This window comes from Callorhinus ursinus, unplaced genomic scaffold (genome assembly GCF_003265705.2).
Source record: "Callorhinus ursinus isolate GAN/ISIS: 27379988/994484 unplaced genomic scaffold, GSC_fseal_2.0 scaffold32, whole genome shotgun sequence".
NCBI lineage: Eukaryota > Metazoa > Chordata > Mammalia > Carnivora > Otariidae > Callorhinus > Callorhinus ursinus.
Genome location: NW_027397094.1, coordinates 14,446,072 through 14,470,855, shown reverse-complemented (window position 1 = coordinate 14,470,855; position 24,784 = coordinate 14,446,072). Strand labels below are relative to the sequence as shown.

The following is a 24,784-nucleotide window of genomic DNA, read 5'->3' as shown; positions in this document are numbered from 1 at the left end:
GAACTCTTCATACTGTTTTTTATATCTCATTTTCTTTTTCCTGCCTTCTTGTGTGGTGTTACTCATTTTTTATAATTCCATTAGCACAGTATTTTCTGGGCTGTTTGGCTGGCTATTTTTTTTGTTTGTTTATTTGTTTGTTTCTAGGGGGGAGGCAGAGAGAGGGGGGGAGAGAGAATCTTAAGCAGGCTCCATGCTCAGTGCAGAGCCTGACATAGGGCTTGATCTCAAGACCCTGAGATCAAGAGTTGGATGACTAACCAGCTGAGCCACCCAGGCACCCCTTGACTGGTTATTGTTGAAATTATTCTGGCTTGCTAGCCTCCTTCTTTCCTTCTTTCATCATTTACTTTCTGCTTCAGGAAGCTCCTTTAGCTATTCTCCTAGGGTAGGTTGACTGAGCACATTCTCTGAGTTTTCTTTCATTTGAGAATGTTTTGACTTTTCCCTTCCTTACTAAAGGATATTTTCACTGGGTATAGGATTCTTTGTTTGTCAGCACTTGCAAAAGATTGGATCACTTCCTCCTGACCTCCAAGCATTTGATGAGAAATTGGCTGTTTTTGAATTGTTTTCCTCTTCAGGTAAGGTGTTGTTTTTCTCTGACTGCTTTCAAGAGTTTGTATCTTTGTTCTGCATGGGGTTTGACATGTATTTTTGGGGGTTTATCCTGTTGGTGTTTGCTCAGCTTCTTGCCTCTGTAGGCTCATGTCTTGTGCAAAATCTGGGAAGTTTTCAGCCATTATTTCCCTGAATATTTTTTCACCCTCTTTCTCCTCTTCCAAATGCCAGTGGCATGAGCAATAGGTCATTAAGGCCATCCACGGAGTTTCATTGTCCAGTAATGTTCTGGAGCAGGAATTTTCTCACCTTCAATAGAATATCAAAACCCAAATTTCAGCTGAGAACCAAGGTAATATGGTATTTCCTTGTCCCACCTCATGGTATTTCCTTTCTTTAATTACTGAATTACACTATTTTTTTTTCGCTATTAGCAAAAGACTGTCAGAGGCCAAATACAGATTCCTGGCACTCTGCGCTCACTCATCAGGCACCAGCGAGCATCTATTGTCAGCCAGGCTCCCACTGGCTCCTGGTGGAACGAGAAAGGCCCTTGTTTGTCAATGCTGAGCACAACCTCGCCAGATCATCTGAAAAACCTTTCATGAGATCATTTTAAATTGCCTGAAATCTGCTATCAGCATTTTCCCCAGATACATAAAGCATTTACTAGTTGCCAAAATCCACTTATTTGGGAAGCACTGGGCTTTTGAAAGCAAAAAAACAAATGTAGCAAATGGCCGTGGTCCAACCTAAGTTTCAGTGTCTTTGAAGCTAAACCCACCAGAGTGAGACAGAACTAAACAATTGCATCTATCAGTCTAATTAATTCCCTTATCCCAAAGAAACCTTTAAAGTTCAGGCCGTGCCAGTTAAAATAAAGATCAATTCACTTGCTAAAATCACACACTACGGTGAAGTCTGCTCAGTGGTTTAGGGCAGGGGCACTGACTTTACATATAATATTGCCTTTTGAAACCAGAAAACATGACTCCACTGTGTTTTAGCTCACGTTCAACAAATCAAAATTCCTAAGCTGGCTAAAAATCAAGTGAGTGGTTCTTTGGCATAACAAAAACATTAAGCCTCAGAGTTCTTTAAAATAGTGAAATTCACTTTTTTCCTGGATTACCTTAAAGATGTGAACCCCTTTAGAGGAAAGGACAAGGCATCTCAGGGTGTCGGGAGTAGGAGAAGTTACTGCCAAGGAAAAGTTACTCAACACGAGATAGAACAGGTCTGAGATGCCAATACAATGAACCACTATACAAAGGTACGATGAAGTGTTCATAGTGATAAAGTAATAAAATGAACCTTCCTAAAACAGTATTATCCTGTATCCCTTTGGCCTAAAACCTGTCAGTGGCTCCCCTCGGGTAAATTTGGTGGGGGCTCCTTCCCTGCCAGTGGTACCTAACGTTTTGAGCCTTGCTTCCTGCTGACCTCTCACCCCTGAGCTCTGGGATTTGTGGTTCCCTTTACCTGCAATATGGTTTCACAATATGGCCACAAGGTGGCCACTGTGCAGGTTCTTACCTCTGTCTGGACTGCCTTTCCTACCTTTCCTCCAACCCCTGCCTCTGTCTCTTCCCTCTCCTACTGCCCAAATACACCGTGTCCTTCCACTGAACTCCTACACATCCCTCAAGATCGAGGACTCACTTCTCTACAAAGCTTTGCCTTTCTTCCCACATCTGATCCGTCACTGTAGCTGGGACTGAGAGGCTGTCTCTTAGCAGACGCTCAGTAAATATTTGTTGAACGAATATAAAAAGACACACAACCCAGTTAACTGGGATGATTGTACAAACACTCATACTCTGAATTTAAAATTCTCATAACTAGTTATTTTAATATGAAATATAATTTAGAACTTTCAATCAAAAATAATGAAATAAATGTAATTTAATGCTATGTTTTCAGTACTTATTTGAATTTTCCACACCAAACCTCTTCACATGTTTTCTTTTGTTGACTGGGAAGTCATGATACTGAGACTTTTGTGATTTACTGAAATGCTCTGAACCTACGGCTTTCTTCAAACTGACTAAGACAATTCTTTTTTACTGTTAATTGCTTAAATCTGGACCTGTGTGAGCTTGGAAAGTTTCCAGGCATATCAACAATCTGGCTAGACTGTGTCCATTTCCAGACTCTCGTAAAGATTGAAGGGAATGTAAAATGTGATCACTTTCCAATGGTTTCAAATTGAGCTGAATCAAGAAGGATGATGGTCTTTTCTCGACCTTGCTGCCTGTGGGTAATTCATAATACGCTTGGCTGGTGATGACCCAAGGTGATTTGGAATCCCATATCTCAAAGAATGAGGCTTGAACAATGAGTGTATCAGTTCTCTCTCTCAAGAAAAAAAAAAAAAAGATGAAGAGTATTGATAACCAAAAAAAAAAAATCATGTATAACAGAAGATGAGGGAGAAAATGAAGATATCAGGTAGGGATGCTATAGATCTTACTAGCCACCTAAATTTATGTTTGAAAAGTGGCCAGGTCAATAGCATAATCCTATACTGGAGTAAATCAGCAAAGCTATCACCTCAGATTTGTAGTATTTAAAAGCATCTTGGTTAAGTCACACTTTAACCAGATGCAGGTAAAGATCCCTCTATTATATAGTCTTTGGCATTTCCAGAGCACTTTTATATTATAGAAGATATCCTTTCGTTGTTTTAGTCTGCTAAGCTCTGAATGTGAGGAGGTCAGAAATTTGTTCACTCTGGTATCTATGACTAGCGTAGTGTTTGGCATATGATAGGTCTTCAGCACATATTGTGGAATTGGTATTTATAAAATGTCATAGGTTTGTCTCTCTCACTCACCGTGGTATCTCTAGCACCTCAACAACATCATCAATGTTGGAAGCTCTCAGGAATTACTCCCTCAGTAAATAAATGTATTAGAGATGACCCTCTCCACTCGTCACCTTGGAAGTGAGGACACAGTACTATGTGCCTAACACAGTGCCTAGTTTCCATTAGCTACTCACTATGTGTGCTTTTTCTTCTTTCCAGCTTTGAAAAACAAAATGAGGTGTCCAGGTAGAGAAAAACAATACCGTCCCTCATTAGCATACCAAAAGCCCTCAGAAGGGATATGGCTACCATCAAACAAACAAGACAGTTTTCACCTAATAGAAATGTGCTTATCAAAGCTTTGAAATGCTTATTGGTTTGTGATATTTCTGATAATAGAATGATAGAGAGCCTGAGACCCCACCTATGCACCCCTCAAATTATCCAGATGAGAAAATGGAGCCTCACAAGATTTAAGCAACTGATCATGGGCCCAAAGATGTGTTGGCAGTTGGGCAGGGGATAAAATTCAGATTCCCCCCTCCATCTCCTCATCTGGGCCTTTTCCATTATACCAGATTGCCCTAATAATAATTTGTGTCGGTTAGAAGGAAAATATTAGAACTTCCACGTATCATCTGTAAATGATTCTCATCTAGAGATTTTTTTTACCTGAAAAAGCCATTTCTAAATTTAAAAAAAGTTCTTTGGTGAGGGAAAGTTGAAGAAGGTAGCCGTATGATCAACATATATTGAATTTTAGAATTCCTCCTGTGTTTATAGACTTTAATATGAACTCCAAGGCGCAGCGTTTACAGTTAAGCTCCTGAAGCCCCAGCTCCAGGGGATTCTGATGTACCTGGTGTCTGCTCGGACTCTGGTTACTTTTCTTTGAGGATCTGCAGGAGGGTCGGGGGTGCGAAAATTGTGTGAGAGCACAGAGCCTCATCTATGGGTAGGACCGGGAAATGGCCCTCAAAGGATCAGGAGCTCCTGGCAGGGGAGAGCGAGCCCTAAGGTGGAGAAAGCAACATGTCCAAAATATGCCTTTTGGAGGCAGAGCTGAGTGATAAACTAGTGTGGTTTCCGGAAGGAAAGACTGGAGTCTGAATTCCAGCTCTACCACTTTCTCGTTAATCTTGGGCAACACTTTTTAAAAAGATTTTATTTATTTATTTGAGAGAGAGAGAGAGAGTGCACGAGTGGGGGGAGGGGCAGAGAGAGAAGCAGGCTCACCACTGAGCAGGGAGCCCAATGCGGGGGATCCCAGGACGCCGGGATCATGACCTGAGTCGAAGGCAGACGCTTCACAGACTGAGCCACCCAGGTGTCCCATATCTTGGGCAATGTTTAAAATTGTCAAAGCTTTCATTTCCTAACTTGTAAATGGGTGTGACAGTCACAACGTATATGAAGTATTTATCACAGTCCCTAGCACTTAGTGAGAATAAATTATTGAATGCTCTTAGTTGCAAAATATTCCATATGCATAGAAATTTCTAGGGAAAGATCCATTCAAGGGAGCCAGGCTCTATTCAGCAGCTACTCATAGTCAGGGCTGTGCCTGAGTGAATGCAGAGGAAAGGGTCTTGGGCACCTAGATCAGCTCAACCAGTGCTGAGCACACAGCAGGTGGCTCAGGATGACCACAAACACCACGCCCTTCTTCCACAAAATTCCGCCATTCATCTCTGCCACCTGGAGGACAAATTCAGCTCCTTGGTTTGACTATCCCGGTGGGTCTCTTTAATGCCCGGGTGGAGCTCAACGTGTGCAAACACCTGATCTCCCAGAAGCCCTCCTTCAGCCCACAGGGATAAGAAGGTATCATTCCCTTATGCAATTCTGGCATTTCTGCACCTGCATTTTCCACATGCCCTCCTGGTTGGAAAGCAGGGCTGTCTTTTAAGTTCAGTTCATCTTACTAGAGTTGACATTTCTTCTTTAAAATGGCTGGATTCCATCCACTGCATGCCAAGCATAAGCGGGGGAAATACACACCTCCCGAGCGAGGCAGAAGCTCATCCAATGGCTCAGGTGCCCAGAGAACATCACAGAGCCCTGCCTTTCCCTCCTGCGCACAGGTGCCCAACAGGAGAGCAAAAAAGGGAAGTAACTTGGTGTCCTATTTCTTAGAACTCTGAACAAAAGAAAGATGACTGAAAGCTAAGTGTTCCTGGAAAAGGCATAAATGAGTCATATTTAAATCTGGAGAAGTATTCCATGAATCCCAAGAATGCCCAGGTTCTTCAGAGGCAAAAGGAAACAAATAGTTAAGTCTTCCCAAGGGTGTGTTCACAGGCGACAGTCTTGGGACTGGCTCTGGGCACAATGTAGAGTGTGTGTAGAGTGGGGGGGGGGCGGATTTTTTCTTCCCGACCTTCCATTTTTGTCTCAGTGAGCCTGTGAACCTGTCCTGGGCAAATCTTTGTTCCCAGAGGAAAACAGCTAATGAATACGTAAAACAAAGTCAAGCTTAGCTTTATCCTTTTGCAGGGGGATTGGGATTTTAAAAGGTGACTATTAGAGAGAACATGCTTCATGCAAAGGAAAGCACTCAGGAGGCATTTCCAGCCATGGTGAGGGTGGGGTGTCCAGGACTCCCCTACTTTCCCCACGCCATGGGTGCTCCTTGTCCTGTCTCAGAGATAAGGGCAGCTCCAACCCTCCACCCACCCCCTCTCTCCTTGCTCTTTCTTTGTAAAGTAGCTAAACCTTTCTCACCACTCTGTTCCCTCAACAGACTTCAGCAGATCAGAGGAACGGACATTTTGCAGGAGCAAAACCAGGGCGCCGCCCATAGATGTCGCTGTTGGGCTCATTTTATCTTGTTTGTCTTCAAAAGCAAGGCGTCCTGAGCTCCTCAAATCCAAGGTTTCACCGCAAGGAATGGGGCTTTTGGGCCTCAGAGACTCAGGAAGAAGCCCTCTTCTTTCTCAGAGCTCTACAGAATGTTTCTTGGGGAAGACTTTTCACAGGAGGCTGGTGTGAGCTGGCGATGGAGGCGGGACTGAGATTTCTTGCCGTCCTTCCCTCCTTCTCTTACAATGAGCGTGGGGCTGGTTGAACTGCGTTCTGCCAAGACGGGCTCCTTCCCTTTTCCCTGAATAACTCTTAACTGTCCTTTGGGACAGTGCTCAAAGGACGCCCCACAGGCCAGCTGCTGCGCTGGGATACTCTGTGACTGCTTTGGGACAAGATAGGGAGCTTGTACCGGAAAGTAAGTTGGCTGAATCACTGAGCTCGGTATTCAGTTGAGTTTTTTCTTAGAAAGGCTTCCTTGCTCAAGGGAGATGTGTGTTGATTTATCTTCTGACGCAACCTCCTTTTTGGGTCACAGACGGGCCCTTGAGTAGATCTGCCTTAGTATGAGGCTGATACTCCTCTTCCAGAAACTTCACACAGCTCCCGCATTGTCCACCTCATCTCCCACCCACCCCCAAACCCCAGGGACAAAACACCCAGTGAACTCTCCTGCAATTGTCTGTCTTCCCCATGTGGTTAATAAGCATCTTTAAATACCTGGGCTTTGAACCAGATCAAACAGGCTGTGAAGAAGCTCTACGACATTGACGTGGCCAAGGTCAACACCTTGATCAGGCCTGATGGAGAGAAGAAGGCATACGTTCGACTGGCAACTGGCTCCTGACTATGATGCTTTGGATGTTGCCAACAAAATTGGAATCATCTAAACTGAGTCGAGCTGGCTAAATCTAAATATAAATTTTTTCACCAAAAAAAAAAAAAATACCTGGGCTTTGATACATAATGGGTGTTTAGGAAATACCTGTTGAAGGAATAAATGAATGACTTTCTATATTTCGCTGTTGTGTAGTCACCAACTCGGGTGAGGATTTTTAATTATCATTTTATGCAGTTGTGGATAGTGCCCTCCCCATCTTCCTGTTATTTGAAGCCTTAGCTGGGATTTTAGAGATAGAATAGAATTAGTCCTTCAAATAAATTACCCTTTCCACAAATATCACACAGGAACTGGAACTAGGTTCAGTTGCGTTCACTCAGATGTGAATCACCCATTTATTACCAACCTCTTAAGTTGTAAATATGGTAGAGCGTGGTGTTCAGGATGTTTAAATCACACATCCAAGTTCTTGGCTCCATCTCTCTGCCTGTTTCCACTCTGGAATCTTCTGGTAGTCTTTGCTTACACCTTCTCCCCACTCAGGGATCCCTTGCTGGTGCTATGGGAAGAGAGAAGTTCCAGCAGAAGTCTGAATCTCTCCTGGTGATCTCAGGATGCTCCTTCTTTCTCACTGAAGCCCGGGTTCCCTAAACAAATAGCTGGAGTTTGGGGGCCAGGAGACACAGGGATGTACCCGCAATTTGCCAGAGGCTACCATTTAGGTAGCGTGTTCGGTTTTCCCCACGCTTTGCATCTTTTGCTCATAATAAAACTTCCCTCTGCTAAATAATAGGTCACCTAGGGCCCCAAGTTTGAGAATAGTAAGGTACCCACTACCCACGGAGCCAAAGCAGTGTCTTTCCACCAAAAATAAAATGCGTGAGAGAAACAGAAAACTGCCCCGGAGGGGGGGGAATGATAAAGAGCTGGTTAAATCCATCGTTGGCACAAATCTGTTTGCTCGTTTCTTTCTCCGTGCTGTGTATATTCAGCCCACATTTAGTGTGTGTGTGTGTGTGTGTGTGTGTGTGTGTGTGTGTGTGTGTGATCGTTTCAAGTAAACATTCCAGGTGCAGCTGTAAACTTTTTTTAAGTCAAGCCTCCCTATCCCTAACCCTGACTGACACCTACACATTGGAGATTGAAAGAACCAGAAGAATCCTTGAGACGGGAACCCTCCCCCATGAGATAGGTGCTAAGCTGGGTGGTATCTGACTCCACATGAGATGACACATTCAATAAACTTAGTTGTCTGTCTCCTGTTCCTAAGAGGAAGCTAGCTTTCCTTTGGAATCAGCCTTTCAGCCAGAAAGATCCCAGATTAAAAGCAAAAATACCCCTTGGTTGTCGGCAGCCTGTGAATGGTTGGCAAAGGAGGTTCTCATTAGCAACAATTATACAAATCTGACATTTGCAGTGGTTTTAAAATGTATCACGACTTTCGTTTTCCTCATCTCTCTCGATCCTGCCAAACAACACATGCTTTAATCAGTTTCAAGAAGGAAGAATTTGAGACTCAGAGATTTCAGGTATGTTGCCCCAAATTACACAGTGAGTTGCAAATCAGGACTCCCTGGTACATATTCTCAGCCCAGTTCTGGCATCTTCCCCCGTGTTTTTGGCCTCCAGAAGCTCCCGGGAGCGAAGGAGTGACTACGATCTTTGTGACAGATCATCACAACCCGTTTCTCCTGTCCCCTGGCGGTCAGGATGGGTTGGGAGAAAGTGGCTTCCTCAGTCTGCAAGGGTAGGGTCCTCTATACCACACTCGCAGGGTCCTGGTGACCTCTGCCACACCCGCTCCTCCCCCGGCCTCATCAGCTCGCTGGATGTAGGTCTGAGTACATGCCCTGGGGGAGATCAAGTCCACAGGTGCACCATCTGTAGAGTCTTCCCTTTCCTCCAACGTCAAAGATAATGCAATGTGACAAGGAGCTTCTTCCAACTGTCGTTTGCCTCTAGGCCACAAGATGACTTTAACGGTTGGTAATGATGGAGGAGTGACCGTGGAAACCTAACCCACTAAAAGAAACCTGAATTTTCATTTATAAACGATACCCCTCTGCTGTAATTGCCAACGGGGCTCAGTATTAGCAGCCGAGATCATCTTCGAATTAAGCGAATAGATCTTGAGATGTCCATTAACCTTGTCAGTTGAAGGTAATTATTTTCCTGGAGCTGCAACCCCAGCTGAAAAATAATACGTTTTTACATGAAAAAAACTTGGCTGAAAACGTCTACTGAAAATTTGATCTAATCTCACAGAATTTGCTCGCAAAGGCTTCGGGAAAAAGGAAACTTAATTAACGTCTGGAAATTGCTTATCGTGGTACTTGCCCAAGCTAGGCGGGTTTGTGTCTGAACGCCTAAAAATCGGAATATTTAATATGCAGTTACTGAAAATGGATTAAGATAAAAATCTTTTGTCCCCCTTTGTGTTTAAATCACTCAGACACCAACCCCAGGAAGATTTCAAAATTCGCTTTAGGACCAAGCTGCCCCCCGCAAGAGGGCAGCAGAGAAAAAACAAGACTCTCCTCCATCAGCTGTTGGGCCTCGAGACTTGGTAAGGATTTCCAGGGCGTGTGGGACGCAGGGGCAGGACTAAGAAACCCAAACAAAACCAGGTGGAAAGGGAAAGGGAAAAGGGAGGATAAGAGGAAAATTACGGCCCCAACGCACGAACTCAGCTGTCCCTGTGGGCAGGAGGATGCCCGCCTCAGCTAGAAGATGCAGCCCACCCACTGCGGACCTCAGGGCCACCTGTGAGCTCCTAACCTGCCACCAAAGCCACGGAGGCCTAACTGCGCATGCGGCCCCACACCCGTCATAGTCCCACAGGGAGGCAGCATGATCTATGACGTAGGGAGGAGAACCGAGCTCTAGATGGAAGTTTCCACGGCGCCTTACAACAAGGAATCCCCCCGCCCCAATGCCACACAGCTGTCAAAAAGAACCAGCAGGTTTCTCCACCCTAATACGGAAGTTTATTCACGAGAGACAGGTGAGCATATTAATCATGTTTAGACGTTTCCTATTACTAAATGTGTTCGTAATAACCACGTATTCAACTTTTTAAATGAAAAATACACACGTAGGTGGAGTTCCCCAAATTGAGAGGGAAAAGAAGGCCATGGGTAATGTGTCTTCCAAGTATTACATCTGACCATGTGATGCTTCTGTCTGGATGCTGCAGAACTGGGCAATGGGTACCACCTGATTAGCTCAACTTCCACAAAAGAGCCTGTCCTCAGTACCCCATTGGCCGCCTGCCTCCTCTGTTATGTCTGCCACAATTGTGAGCTGTGCACGCAGGAGGCGCTCCATAAACGCTGGTGTGATCCACAGACCGAAGCTCCTGTTTGTTGTGAACTCTATTTCCCAGGCCCTATGAACATGTTATTTCTTGAGTCAGGGCAACGGGAAACACAAAATTTCTTTTCCAGTGAAAACGAATTTCCTCTTAGTGAGGATTTAAGCCCATGGTTTGCACTCAGCATTGTGCAAGATTTAACAAAGTCTGTAGGGAGTGACTGAAGCCTTTTGGGAATTTGCACCGTGAATGGAAAAACACACATGCGTAAACAGGAAGCAGAAGCACGGGGAGAAATGCACCCTACCTTCCTGCCTCTGTCCTTGTTGAGCCTTGTCACCAAAGACTGCCTGCTGTTCCCCCCAGAAATTCCACACGGTGGCGCTCTATCCCTTGGCAACTTTGCCAAACCCTGTCTTCCGCCTGACAGCTTGGAAATTTAATTAAAAAAAAATTTTTTTTCTTAATTTAAATTCAATATCGTTAATATATAGTGTATTATTGGTTTCAGAGGTAGAATTTAGTGATTCATCAGTTGCGTATTGGAAATTTAATTTTGCTACTTTTTTCCTAGAAGCAGACATATTAACTAAGCTCAAAAGACAGATATCAAAAAGCTGAAAGCCAATTTATTAATTCACTTGAGAAATTCTTATTAAGGAACCAGTACACCCACATTGATACGACCCGTGAATTTTCCAACCATCAAGTGGGAAGCCTTCTGGGGTGGGTTGGCTGCTAAGCTGGGGGAATTCGAAGAGGGCGAGCTGAGGGAGCCAGGATCCCATGGCATCCGGCTGAGCTAGCCTGAGCATCCCCCTCCCGCTGGGGGAGGCCGAGGCCTGGCTGATGGGACCAAAGCACCTCTGAGCAGCACCCTATGCAGAAAATAGACTTGGACCCAGGGGATTTAGTGAATTAGGTCCTGCTCATTCTGGGATCCAAAGTGAGTATAAACCCAGGTTGCTGGCCTCAAGAGGATATAGCTGTTGGTGGAGCGAAAGAAATTGTTTTTATAACCTTCTTTTGCAAATGTTGTTTCAAATATGTAACTGAATTCTGTTCCCGATTTTGTCAGCTACTACTGTGTCCATGGCAAACGGCCACCCACCCGCAGTGATGCCTTTCTCTCTCTACCTCTGGCTGAGACCCCTGCATTATTTGGCGCCTTCCTGTGGCTCAAGGGTGCAGGCTGAAAGAGGAGCTGCTCACACTTGTAATTTACTTTAATTTCAGAGAGAGGATAGAGGGGCACCATTAATGTCTAGGCCTCGATCTTCACCAGCCTATTCTCTTTAAGTCCCAGGAGAAACAATGAAATAATAGAAGGAAGGAGGTAGGGGAGAAATCTGAGCTATAAAATAATCACCAAGAAGAAGGGGAGCGGGGGGAAGGGCCCATGCACTTCTCTCAACAGAAGAAGCCTCCGTGTTCTCATTGAAACAAGTCCTGATTTTGCCCATTTACCTAATACCCGAGTTTAATTAAATTTAATTAACTTGTTTGCTGGCACATAGACTATGTTAAAACCACAAGTGAAAGTCGGTGCTCACACTGGTGATCCTGACTCAGGAAGGATAAACATTAATTATGATCGCTAGACCTCATCGAACTATTCAAAGGCTGAGTTCAAAAAATAACTTGCCTCAAGTGATTGGAAATGTTTTTAAATAAGTACTTAGAGGATTATATTTCCATTCACTGCGAAATTCACTTAAATTAAACAGCTTCTTTCTATGTTGCTGAATAAATGCAGAGGAAAACTCCCTCCTTATCCCTTGACTCTAATCTAAATGTCTTTGAACTCATCATACTTTGATTTTTTTTTTTTTTTGGTCTTCTCTTTTAAGTGTTATAGAATTTTCAAAATCTCCTTATGTCCCCTTCAACTTCATCTTCACAGAAGAAAGTGCGGGATAAGTTTTTTTAAAAAAATCAGTAACAGCCAAAAATAAAATAAAATCTTGAATGATATCAGGACTCTGGGTCTAAGAAATGGCTCATCCTTTATCCTGGGGTGTTTTAAATCGGGCTCTCTTTATAGCCTCAGTACCAGAAAGTCCCTTCAGCTTCAAGCTCTTCTCTGTTACGGTAAAAAGCATCACATGTGTTCACAGAAGGAACATCCTAAAATCTGCGACTGACAGAGGAATCCACAGACAAGGGTTAGGTGTAAATGGGGGGGGGCTGGAAGTTGGGGCTCCTAGCAGATGCAGGGAATGGACAGTGGAGAAGACGAAAGAGTGTGGGCAGGCGGCACTGGTCTGAAGCAGAGGGGACAGTGAGTCAACAAGCAGGTGAGGCCTTGGACATGCGAGCAGACAGAAGCAAAGGTTTTGTTCTCTTGGACCGCTAGCCTGGGAGGGGGCTCAAGTCACCTGCCGGCTGGAGATCAGGCATTTTGAGGCCTGGGGGAGTTTTGAGCTGGGTTCAGCAATGAGGAAGTTGGGCAATCTAGGCCCCCAGGGGTCATGGTGAACCAGAGCCTTGAGGGCTAGACAGCTTGCAGAGCGGTTGGCTTAGGAAGCGGGTCTGAGGAGCGCAGGTCTGAGCACCCTGGTGGTGCTGGGCTCGGTGGCTGAGCCTTCTCTGGCTGGCCAGTGCCCCGGGGCACACCCGGTGTGACTCCTTTCCTCTTCTCAAAAGGCCGGGGCTGCCTCCTGACCAGAGAAGGCTGCTCCTGAGGGGAGATAGTGGGCTTCCTTGTGATGGTAGATTCAAAAGGATCACAAATTCTTTGCCTTTCCCACCGTGAGCTGAGGAAGTCTCCTGACCTACCTCTTCAGTCTGGGTGGCCCCGGTGACTCTGGGGCTGACAGGACACAGCAGAACCCACACAGAGCCGGTTAACAGCCTCGCCACATGCCTCCCAGCTGCAAACCAGCCTACCGCCCCACCCCTCCCGGGAGAAGCCTCCCCTCACCGCGCCCCCTGCACCTGCCGACCCTCAGCGCACTCCCCACTCCATGCGGCCCGCGGCTTTTGCTAAAAGGGCCGGTTTTATGGCTCTTATTCCAGCACCTGGCACGTAGTAGGTGCTCAGCACAGGCTTGCGGGGGTCACAGACACAAGCTAAGGCTGGCTCTCACCGCCAGGCATGCGGTGGTAAGAGGGATCTGGGCGGTTACGCCCACATGTGTCCCAGAGGCGTTGTTTGTAGGTTGTCATCTGTTTGCCAAATGCAAGGAAATGGAAACATGATCTCGCCACTTTTTGCTTGCTCTGTTGGTGTACTTCTTCTGACAGCAGGGATTGCTGTGTATAGAATGGAGCAGAAGACATTTTCAAGAGTAAGTCCTTGGGGCTCTCCTGGGTCAGCAGTGAGCCGCCGGCTCTTCGGGTCTGAGGCTTGTCCCGCGGGAGTTAGCACGCTACCCGCTCCCTCCCCCCCAGAGTCCCCCACTGCCCCAGGGCCGCCCTGTGTGAGGACAACGGGCCACCAGGAGTTCCCAGCGGCTGGCAGGACAGTTGTGTCCACCTAAATGCTAGGTGGCCCATGCACCTGCAAAGAAAAATCCGTCTGCAAGCCACGTGAGACCTGGCTTGTATTGTGCAATAAGTCACTGTGTGTATGTTGGCATGTGGCGGGGCGGGGGGCGGGGGGAGAATTTCCTGTAAATTTTGCTTCACGGTCCAAATCACATCTTCCTGCTGCTTTTTCCTGTTCTTCTAATCTCTCTCTCCTGACCCCTTCTCCTCAATCTCTGGTGCTCCTCCAATCCCCCTGCCCAGCTTCTGCCATTTCTTCCCTTTCTCCTCAGTGCGCAATGCCCAGAGAACAGATTTTAGTTAAAAAAAAAAAAAAAAAAAAAACCACAACAATAAATAATAAAAACCCATGGGCCAAATGGATTAATTGGTAAAAAGAAATATCTTCAGGCATTCATTGTTTTTATTCCTTGCTCATTTTTATGCTGTACCTCATATAATTTATGCTTTTACAGCGTTTGTCCAAATTTTAGAATTTTCTAGGGGCCTGTTACTAAATTGGGGAAGATTCACCACGGAGCGGTTTTCTTCATTTTGGCATTGTTTGGCTTTCCAACGTTTCTTGGTGTGCCTCTGGCAATATTTTCATGAATTTCTATCTTGGGAGCAAAAATAACTTGGTTGAAAATGTATGTTTCCAACAACCAGTTCGAGCTCTGATAACTCATGGGGACCCTTGGTGGCTCTGTGACAACTCAGTAAATTTGCTTTCAAATTAATTGTGCTGTTTAAAAATTCTTTTTAGCTCTCAGCTTTATCTTTTATACAATGATGTGTCAAATGAAAGGAAGGAATGTTGTAAAGTAGTTAACTGTCCCTGTCTTCTGGTTGGAAGCTGCACACCTCCTCTTAGGAAGATTTGCTGACACCCTCGAGGTCTAATGGGCTCTCCACCACCATCCCCTCTCCTGCCTGGGCACCCAGGACACACGGTTGCATTTGCTTGTTTCAGTGTCTATGTGCATCTATTAGATGGTCTCTCTCTCTCTCTCTTTCTCTCTCTCTCTTTTTTTTTTAGAGAGAGAGCGCACGCAAGCGCCAGTGGGGGGAGGGGCAGAGGGAGAGAGAGAATCCCAAGCAGGCACCACGCCCAGCGTGGAGCCAGTCTCGGGGCTCAATCCCATGACCCTGAGATCACGACCTGAGCCAAAATCAAGAGGCGGATGCTTATTGATGGTCTATCTGTAATTTAGAAAACCTTTCTCTGTTCCTCACATATAGCTGGAATTCAAGAAACGTCTATTGAAGAATGAGATGAAATGAACATCTGTGAAATTATACCCACTCCTTGCACAATAATAATAATATTCATCGATATCCTCCCCACATGTTCATTTTGGACCAGACATCTTTGCAGGTGATTAGCATCTCCATCTTAGAGATGAGAAACTGAGTCTCAGAACAAGCAACTTACTCAAAGTCACCCCTTTAGCAAGTGGCGGGTTGGGGATTGGAACCCAGGTCTGTCCGGATTCGCGATCCTTGTTCCGATTCTTATGCTCTTTTCTCCTTAGAGACACACGAGAGCCAATCAGAAATACTCCCCGAAACAACTATTTTTGCCCTATCTATGTTTTCTGAGCAGTGGGTTAATGAAGAGAAGGCTGGATTTCATGAAAACTTGGGTTTGTGCCCTGGTTGTGATACTAACCAGCTAAGGAGGGTGATCTTTGGCATGTCACTTTACCTCTTAAAATGCAGTCTCTTTTTCTGTGAATTTGGAATAATGGTACTGGTTATTTTCACCGAGTTTTGTGAAGATAGATAAAATTAGACAATGTATATAATGTTGCTTTTTAAAAGTGTAAGTAAAATTAAGCTTTGTCTAAATATTTCCCCTCTGTAGTTAGCAGAGTTTCTTTTAAATGTTTGCCTGTCTTAGCAATACAAAAGGAACAAAAGAGTTTAGATCTGTGTCTGGTCCAGAATTATAAAGAGAAGCAAATAGGTTGGTCCTGTGCCTGGTAGATGCTCAAAAAAAAAAAAAAAAAAAAAAGAAGAAGAAGGAAAGAAAAGAAGAAAAGAAAAACAGGTTGCTCAAAGAATTATATCCTTTCTTGATTTGGATGGCAGTAAAGGTATAGCCAGGAATTTTAATTTCTTGAATGTATTAGCAAAAGTTGGCTCACCGCTTTTGGTGTGAGAGCTGATCCTTTAAGAAATTAAGGAATCCAGGGCCTTCACAAGAAGGGATGAGCTCAAGCCAGATTTTTGAGTTTCAACGTCAGGGAGATGCTGGGCAGGAAGTCCTGAAATGTGCCCAGTGACAACAAAATAAAATAAGGTGCCAGAGGTAAAACAATCCCGAGGAAAGAGGGAGTCAAGATGCATATTAACCATGTCTTTTGTTTTCTGTTCTCTGATGCTTGGACATCTGGGGCCTTGCAGATGCTGGGACAGACTGTCCCTCCTAGCGTTAGCCAATTCCTAAAGATAGTACCTTACCTGTCCCCCTGCCCTCAACACCCAGGGCCAGGTACCAGACAAGTAGGGACAGCCCCTATGGCCCAGAGCCCTGAAATTATTCAAACCAGCCAGTCCTAAACCTGCTTACCCTGCTGCACCTGTTCCTGCCCACAGAAACCACGGTAAAGCCTCATGGCCACAGGCATCCCTTGTCCTCTGCCTCCTGACCGACTCTGGCGCTTCCCGGTGTGACACCTACCCACCCTCCCCATGGCCCGGCCTGCCCCCTCCTCTCAGGAACTGTAACCAACACTCTGTGCAATGGCAGTGGTCTCCTGATCTGTTGGCCTTAGTGTCCCTCAAATTTTCTATACGAATATGCCACATTTTAAAGCATGCGGATGGCCTGGGCTTAAGACTAGGGCTTAAGGGTTGGTTTGGGTTTCGGGTTTGGGTGCTAGTAGGCCAGAGGTGTTGCGGCTCTACTGGACTCCATCCCTGAGCTCAACAGTCACGCTTCAGAGAACAGTGGGTGAGTGTGAACACACCTGCATAAGTGTGAACTAAGAGAGAGTATCTTGGCTCCCTGTCGTGCGGTCCCATTGCCCGCGCAGGCAGGTGGACCCGCAAGGCTGTGTTCAGAGCAGGCGTGTGTGGTCCCTCAGCTCAGGGCCCGCTTCATCAGCAGCACTGAGTGTCCGTGAGAAGTCACACCCCGAGGACATTCCTCCAACGTGCAGTCGTCAGAAGACCAACTGTATTTGGACCAAACCTCCCTGGGGTTTGGGGCAGAAGGGAGGGAGTCTTAGGAGTATCAGGCCTCCCTTTTTTTTTTTTTAAGATTTATTTATTTATTTTAGAGAGAGAGAAAGAGAGCATGCAAGAGAAGGGAGGGGCAGAGGGAGAGACAGAATCCTCAAGCAGACTCCATGCCGAGTGGGGAGCCCGATGTGGGGCTTGATCCCATGACCCTGAGATCATGACCTGAGCCAAAACCAAGAGTCGGATGCTTAACCGACTGAGCCCCCCAGGCGCGCCCAGGCCTCCTTCTAAGAAGGCCTATATGCTTAAGCAACGGACTACTAAGAAGAAGCATTGTAACCAGAGTTATGCGGGTCACACAGGTCCTGGTGTGGTTCCCGGTCACTGAAGGTGGAGTGTGGCTGTCAGTGGTAATTAGAAGCAGGAGGGCCCACGGGGAAAGCTGAGGGGTGCACAGGGCGTGGGAGCTCCTCCTCTGTACCTCTCTCTGCCCAGATTTTATAAACATGCAATTTCTCTTTCTAAATAATTGCAGACTCCCTGCTATAAATCTCAGTGGCAGTCCCTCCAGATTGTTTATCTCGCTCACGGCGTTCTTCCAATTACGGGAGAAACCTGTTCCCTGCTTCCTTTTTGATTATTGTGCTTATTTATCTGTTGACTGGAGGTGGATAAGGGACAGTGGGGTTTTTTTAAAATTTTTTATTGTTATGTTAATCACCATACATTACATCATTAGTTTTTGATGTAGTGTTCCATGATTCATCGTTTGTGCATAAAACCCAGTGCTCCACGCAGAAAGGGGACAGTGTTTTAAGAGGAACAGTGGATTCAGAGAGAACATGAACCCCGCATACCCGGCACAAATCTCCCGCCTTCGTGTGGACGTGTTTAAAGCCACTCTAAAGAAGCAGAGTCATCTTCTTAAAAACCAGGGGATATAACTGGAGCAGGAACCATACCCCATACCTCTTTCGCTCATTCCAGCAATCAGGAGAGTGATTAGATTTTGAGACGAAGGACAAGACAAGAGAAAATCCTTGTTAACCCCTTGATTTTGTATTTTGCTAATTGTTTCATTTCCATAAATAGCTCTAACGGAGTCCATCAAAGGCACAGGCTCTCTCCCCTCTCCAAGCTGGGAGGCATAGAAAGTGATGGTGATCTGAGACAGGCATATTGAAGCGGTTTGTTGAAGGAACTTCAGCTTGATCTGTGTTGTTTCACATGTACATTTATGGGGCGCCTGGGTGGCTCAGTCGTTAAGCGTCTGCCTTTGGCTCAGGTCAAAATCTCAGGGTCCTGGGATCGAGCCCCGCATCGGGCTCCCTGCTCAGCACGGAGTCTGCTTCTCCCTCTCCGTCTGCCCCTCCCCACTGCTCATCATGCTCGCTCGCTCTCTCTCTCTCTCGAATAAATAAATGCTTAAAAAAGAAAAACTTATAACATGTACTTTTATAAACATGTTAGTTGTCTAATCTAAATGTAGTTATTAATTTAGCAGGTGGTGTAGAGAAAAGGTAGCTCGTGAAGGAGGGAGAGAAGGAGCAGACGGCAGATAGCTGGAGAGCAGGCAACACTGAGAGAGAACTTCCAGAAGGAGAGCCTCCCAGCAAGTGCTAAAAGCAAGACGGGGGTAGGCATGTGGTTCTCCCCGAGGTTCTCAGTTTGGGCGGTCATGGGTTCAGCAGTGACGTTAGCAAGAATTGTCTCCATGGAAGGTTGGAGCATAAGTCACATTGCAGTGAGTGCGGGAGCAAAAGTGAGGGATACAGAGTGGAAAGTTGGAAGGATCCATCATTTCTGTGATGTAAAACAAGGCAAGATTTTTCTGCCAAAAGACTGTAGAGCAGTGAGGCGCGCATTTGAATATTTATATAAAGACTCACTCTTAAGACTTACTACTTTACCAGTAAATACAGGAGTTTGGCGAGCTTCAGACTTCTTGCTTGTGAATTAAAGGGTGATTCAAGTTCATTAATGAATGCTCATTTTGTCTCAGGTAGTATGCTACATACCAAGAACACAAAGGTGTATAAGATGCCGCCAAAATTCTTTCTGATTATAAAATGAATACATAATCATTAAAGAGCACTTAAAAAAAAAACAGAAAGCTACAGAGGGAAAAAAAAAAAACCCTGATATTTTTCTTCCAATTTCTTTTATGCACACACATTTTTCTCTTAAGTTAGGACAACATTATACTTAGAAATTTCTATCCTAATTTCCTCTCCATGTCATTAACTATTTTTGGAAATGCTGTTTTAATTTCTAGATAATTAGGCATCATATAGATACACCATAATTTATATAGTAAGCGTGATCTTAATATTAAAAAAATAAAACCTATTTAAGTTCAAATTGAGACTTATGTTCTAATATCCATGGAAAGTAGGAGTTGGAAACTGAGGCAGAAATAAATCAGCTTGTCAGTCAGTAAATATTAGCCCTACATTACACGCTAACGTGTCTTCATATTTTTCCTGCTGGATATCCTGGATCTAAGTAAAAGGCAATTTCTTCCAGTCCACTGCAAATCATGATCTTTCTGTTGTTGTATTGACTGCTGTAGACAAAGCATTTGAAAAGGAAAAACGCAGTTTTACTCACAAGTCCTTACAGGAGCAATACCCATCCATGTGAAGCAGTGCTGGCTGTAAAATTTATAAGGTCTAGGGCAAAATAAAAATGCAGGATCCTTCGTTCAAAAAATAAAAGGGAAGAAGTGCCACTTGATGTAGTAAAATAGGAAGCTTTTCCTTCCTGATACAGTCTCTCTCAAGGCATCCTGGTGTTTTTGTTTTTGTTTTTATTTTAATTTGCTATTTAATATCATTCTAAGTAATAAAAATTGAGCTTAAGTTATTAGCCTGCATTTTACCCTTCCCCTTTATATTGTGCACTGCCAGTTTTATATGCAAATGTAAGCATTTAGCTCCTATGCAAAATCCCCCAAATTACACAAGTCACATTTTGTAGCTCATATACGCATCTATATTTTGTTCTTAACAGAACAGTGGAGACAATGCACAAAATTCACCCAACTGTTTCTCTTTCACTTCTTGGTATGCATACTTTCTACCAACACTCTCCATGCTATTTACTGATGAGTAAGTTGGGACAGAAAGGAAAAGGGACTATATTTGGCTCATCTCTCCCTTTCCTTCTCTGTCATTTTCGGCATGAGAGGTTGGCGAATACAGGGGAGTTATGATACCAGGAAGAAAGATTATGACCCAGTTTCTTGGTCACTTGGGTTTCTTAGAATGCCATTGTATTCTTTCCATCTTCAAAGTGAGTTCTGATGTGAACAGAAAATATGGCCTCACATGGCTGTTAGAGCCCTTACTTACTCTGTTGGGTGTAAACATAACATCCTCCCCTGGTACTCACTTTGAGTCTTGCTGAACTCCCACACATCACAGGTTCACAGGAATTCTGTGCTCATGGGGGCATCATGAGGGCCGTAGGTGAATGAGGTGGCAGAGAATGTAGGCGGACACACACATTTCCCACTCACATGCATGCTCCATTGTCCCAAAGACTTCCCCTACAAATACCAATGGAAAGAAAAAATTAAGAGTTTCTAGATGGTGGGGTGCCCCGGTGGCCCGGTCAGTTAAGCCTCCAACTCTTGGTTACGGCTCAGGTCGTGATCTCAGAGTCATGAGATTGAGCCCTGCATCAGGCTCTGTGGCTCAGGGCAGTCTGCTTAAGATTCTCTCTCCCTCCCCCTCTGCCCCTCCCACTTGTGCTCTCTCTCTCTCTTTCTCTCAAATAAATAAATAAATCTTAAAAAAAAAAAAAAAAGAGTTTCTAGATGGTGACAGACAGCAGAGCATTAATCCAAGCATGGACCCTTCTGAACACTGGTCCTGGGTAGCTGTCCAGGCTGCACACCTGTAAAGCCAGCCCTGATATTGAGGCATGGACCCTGGCAGGTGAATCTTGGTCATTTTTGTGCTCTGGACGAAAAGCAGATTTACTGTGAAGCTAATAAATCTTAAGCTTCTGAGACTCTCCCCTGCCCAGGCTGATGACTCTTTCGAGCTGATGAGAGCCCTAGAATGTTCTGGGTGGGAAGAAAAGCCAGGTTGCAACAAGAAAACGTTTCTCTGTAAGAGTTTCTGGTAAAACCTAAAGAGATCTCAGAAGAAAGAGGCCTGAACTGTCCAGGCTCTGTAATGTGTTGCAAACTTTATGCATTTTTTAAAAAATTCACTTCGTACTTAATTTTGTAATAGTTTTCTTAACGAGATGGCCCAATGACATTAGCTTCAGATTCCCCCAGTACTCTAGATCAGTTGCTGTGCTGAACTCAGAAGGGAAGATACAATTGGCTAATGTGTTTGTTCTCGTACTATTAATCCCCAAAGCCCTGAGCTTTATTAACCTAACACCTGCTGTGCTTGCCCTCTGGACATAAAACGATATTTGACTTCCATCCAAGGAAAACCTATTCTTCTCCACTCCGGTCACCATTCCATCCCACTGGGGATGTACCTTTGTCACTGCTGCCTGTCTTCATTCCTGTAATGTTCTTATCACTGTTTACCTCAATACACACACCATGTTTATAAGGTTGTTCTTGAATGCTCTAGGGCCACAGTTAGCTATTTTCCAGTTTTTTTCCTGGAAAAAGTTTTAGAAAATTCCTATTTTCTAAAGATAAGGACTTCAAACCCCTTATCTTTAGAAAATCCAAAATCCTTAGCTCGAACAACCTAAGAAATTCAGTAAATTTCTGAAAATGCACATGAAGCGTTGAGAGCAAAAGAATGGCCTTCACTAGCTAAATAATGACTTTCGTCCCGCAGTGAGTCAACAAAGTCAGACCTATTGGACTTGAAAAACGAGATCTAGGTGGGGCTTGTTGAGAAACTGACAGGGATGGAAGGTTGGCCACTCAGATGGCAGGGGTACAGTGGGGGTGTGGTGAATTTCGAGAACAGTTGGGAAATCTCTTGTGTCAAATATTACAGATATAGAGAGATAGATAATCCGTTTTGATTTTTTTTTAGATCTGGCTGCTTGTGGTGAAATTCCAGGAAGCTGGCCCGGGATCCAGAGACAACATGAGGCCCCGGTAAGGGTCGTGGTGGGAGACGGGCCTAGCCATCAGGATTCCGGCACAACGGCACAATGATCAGACATCTATCAAGGGGAGGCATGAACGTGACTGAGCAGGAACAGCATGCCTAGAGGGGCAGCTGCATGGAAAAACTGAGCAGAATGTGAGCAAGTAAGGGATTTTCTAGCCTGGGCCATTCTTGGGGGGAGAGAGGCAGAGACATGCAGCCGTAACTAAGGGAGAGGGGACCACCCAGGATCAGTCCCTGCAGATGCAAGATTCCTGGTTCTCAGCAACCTAGCAGATGGAATGGAGCCACAGGGCTCCCAGCCTGTGAGAAGGACAATGTTCCAAATCTCACTGGATGGGACACAGATGACTCAGAAGCTGGGAGGGCCCGAGGCTCTAGGAGGGACACTTGTGGACTGGGGCATGAACGTGAGTGTGGCCAGAACCACATGGAAATAATCAATAGGGCTAAAAATGTGATGTATAAGTAGTTATGTAGAATTTTGGCTGCTGTAGGAAATGTATGTGCTTGCCAGGTGGACATGATCAATTAGAAAAGTTATTTTTTAATATTATAGAATTAAACTCCTTGGTTTTTGTTTGCACACCCTGAAGGTGCATCTAAGGCAGAAGCCACAGGGGATATACTGTTACATTGGTCTAGGGGCACCTGGGTGGTTCAGTCTGCCTTCAGCTCAGGTCATGATCCCAGGGTCCCCGGATCCAGCCCCACATCAGGCTCCCTGCTCAGTGGGGAGTCTGCTTCTCCCTCTCCCTCTGCCCCTCTGCCTGTTCATGCTCTCTCTCTAGCTCTCTCTCTCCCTCAAAAAAAGAAAAGAAAAGAAAAGAAAATTAGGTTGGTCTAGCATAGTCACACTTTTTTCTTTTTTTAAGATTTTATTCACTTATTTGAGAGACAGACAGAGACGGAGATAGTGAGAGAGAGCACCAGCAGGGAGGAGAGGGAAATGCATGCTCCCTGCTGATAAGGGACCCTGTCTTGGGGCTCAATTCAAGGATCCCAGGATTATGACCTAAGCCAAAGTCAGATGCTTAACTGACTGAGCCACAAACTCCCCTAGCATAATCACACTTTAAACAAAACAAAACAGCAAGGTTGTCTCAGGAGACCTGGGGGCTGAAATTCAGTTTTCCAGGACCTACAATTTCATAATCTTACCAAAGGGAAAGAGCAGACAGACAGACAGACAGACACACACACACACACACACACACACACACACACACACACAGAGGAAATCTCTTCAGCACTGAGGTAGATTGTGTCATTAGCCCCAACTTTCCAGGCACCCGTATTAATATTATCCAATCACAACAGTGCTGGCTTCAAGTTTGGCAGACTGTACTTCCCAGCCCCTAACTTTAAATTTTGTCATATGATTTGCTTTGGCCAATGAGATGTTAGTGAACATGGATCAAAAAGGGTTAAGATACACTTGTGTCTTTGAACGTACATTCATTTGCTCTGGTTACCCACCATGAGCGGATTGTGCCCCAAGTACCCACCTGCCCTTAGCCTGCATCTGAGGATGATACATAGGAAGCAGACCCCATGCCTGCTGGCTGCTAGTCCAAGAAGGCTGAGAGACGTGTGGAGTGAACTTGAATCCTTGGAACCCAAAGCCTGCAGTCCAGCCAACCCACAGATCTGAAACCATGAAAGCTCATTATTGCTTTTACAGCCAGTGAGTCGTGAGATCTTTTTATGCATCACTATTGCAATAATTGCTAATACCAAGAATGGGGTGTTGCCATAACAAGAACCTCAAATTTGTGGAACTAATATGGTAACAAGTGGCAAAAACCAAGGAAACTATTATAGGAAGCTGAACAAACAGTAACCCACATTATGGAGTGGGAAAGCATCTGATCAAAGTACTTTGTGGTAATTTGGAAAATAGAAAATGTCCCTATAGAACTTCTCATCTTGGGTGAGGAAGTTTGCAGGAAGAATATTGGAAGCAGGAATTAGTTGCTTCTAGATGCACATGGTGAGGCACTACAGGAAAGAGGAATTGTGTTCAGAAAATAGCTTGATGGTTGCAAATAGAACTGAGGGGGATTTAAGGGAGTCTGGAATTGTGGAGCAGAGTTATAAAATGAAACGATTTCTCACAAAGTCAAGTCTGAGCCATCATAACAGAGCCTCTGGACAAAGACCAAATCTAGGGTCCTACTATTGTGACAGCCTTCAGTGAAAAGTACCTCAAGAGGGGGCGGAGCAAGATGGCGGAGGAGTAGGAGACCCGGATTTCGTCTGGTCTCGGGAATTCAGCTGAATAGGGATCAAACCATTCTGAACACCTACGAACTCAACAGGAGATCGAACAGGAGAGTAGCAACAACTCTCTGAACAGAGAAGCGACCACTTACTGGAAGGTAGGGCGTGCGGAGAAGTGAATCCGAGGCGATATTCGGGAGGATAGACGGTGGGGGAGGGGGCCTCCGTCGGCCGCTTCTGGCAAGTTCTAGAGCCGCGGAGCACAAAATCGGAACTGTTAGAAGTCGGCTCCGCGGAGGGATGTCGCTGCAGTGGCTAAGCGGGGGGTTCCTCGCGGGACAGTGTGGTCTCAGGACCCTCGGGGTCACAGAAAGACCGGGGGTGCCTGAGTGCGGCAGAGCTCCCAGGTATCGGAGCGGGGAAGCCGGCTGCAGAGACGGAGCCGAGGCGCGGGCTCTCAGCTCGGGGTGGCCATAAAC

The 24,784-nt window shown here is 45.2% G+C and overlaps 2 long non-coding RNA genes across 3 annotated transcripts in view; one reads left to right on the top strand and one right to left on the bottom strand.

Annotated features, from left to right (window-relative positions):
• Positions 1-7,481: 7,481 nt before the first annotated feature.
• Positions 7,482-9,197, bottom strand: LOC141370326 (uncharacterized). Its single transcript, XR_012374254.1, has 3 exons — positions 8,859-9,197; positions 8,351-8,478; positions 7,482-7,572 (listed from the first exon to the last, which is right to left on the bottom strand). It is a non-coding gene; the product is annotated as an uncharacterized lncRNA (long non-coding RNA).
• Positions 9,198-9,939: 742 nt separating this feature from the next.
• Positions 9,940-24,784, top strand: part of LOC141370325 (uncharacterized) — a 69,393-nt gene continuing 54,548 nt past the window's right edge. For both annotated transcript variants that reach the window (XR_012374252.1, XR_012374253.1), the window contains exons 1-2: positions 9,940-10,017; positions 22,005-22,225. This is a non-coding gene — a long non-coding RNA (uncharacterized lncRNA). The remainder of the gene's footprint in view (positions 10,018-22,004; positions 22,226-24,784) is intronic.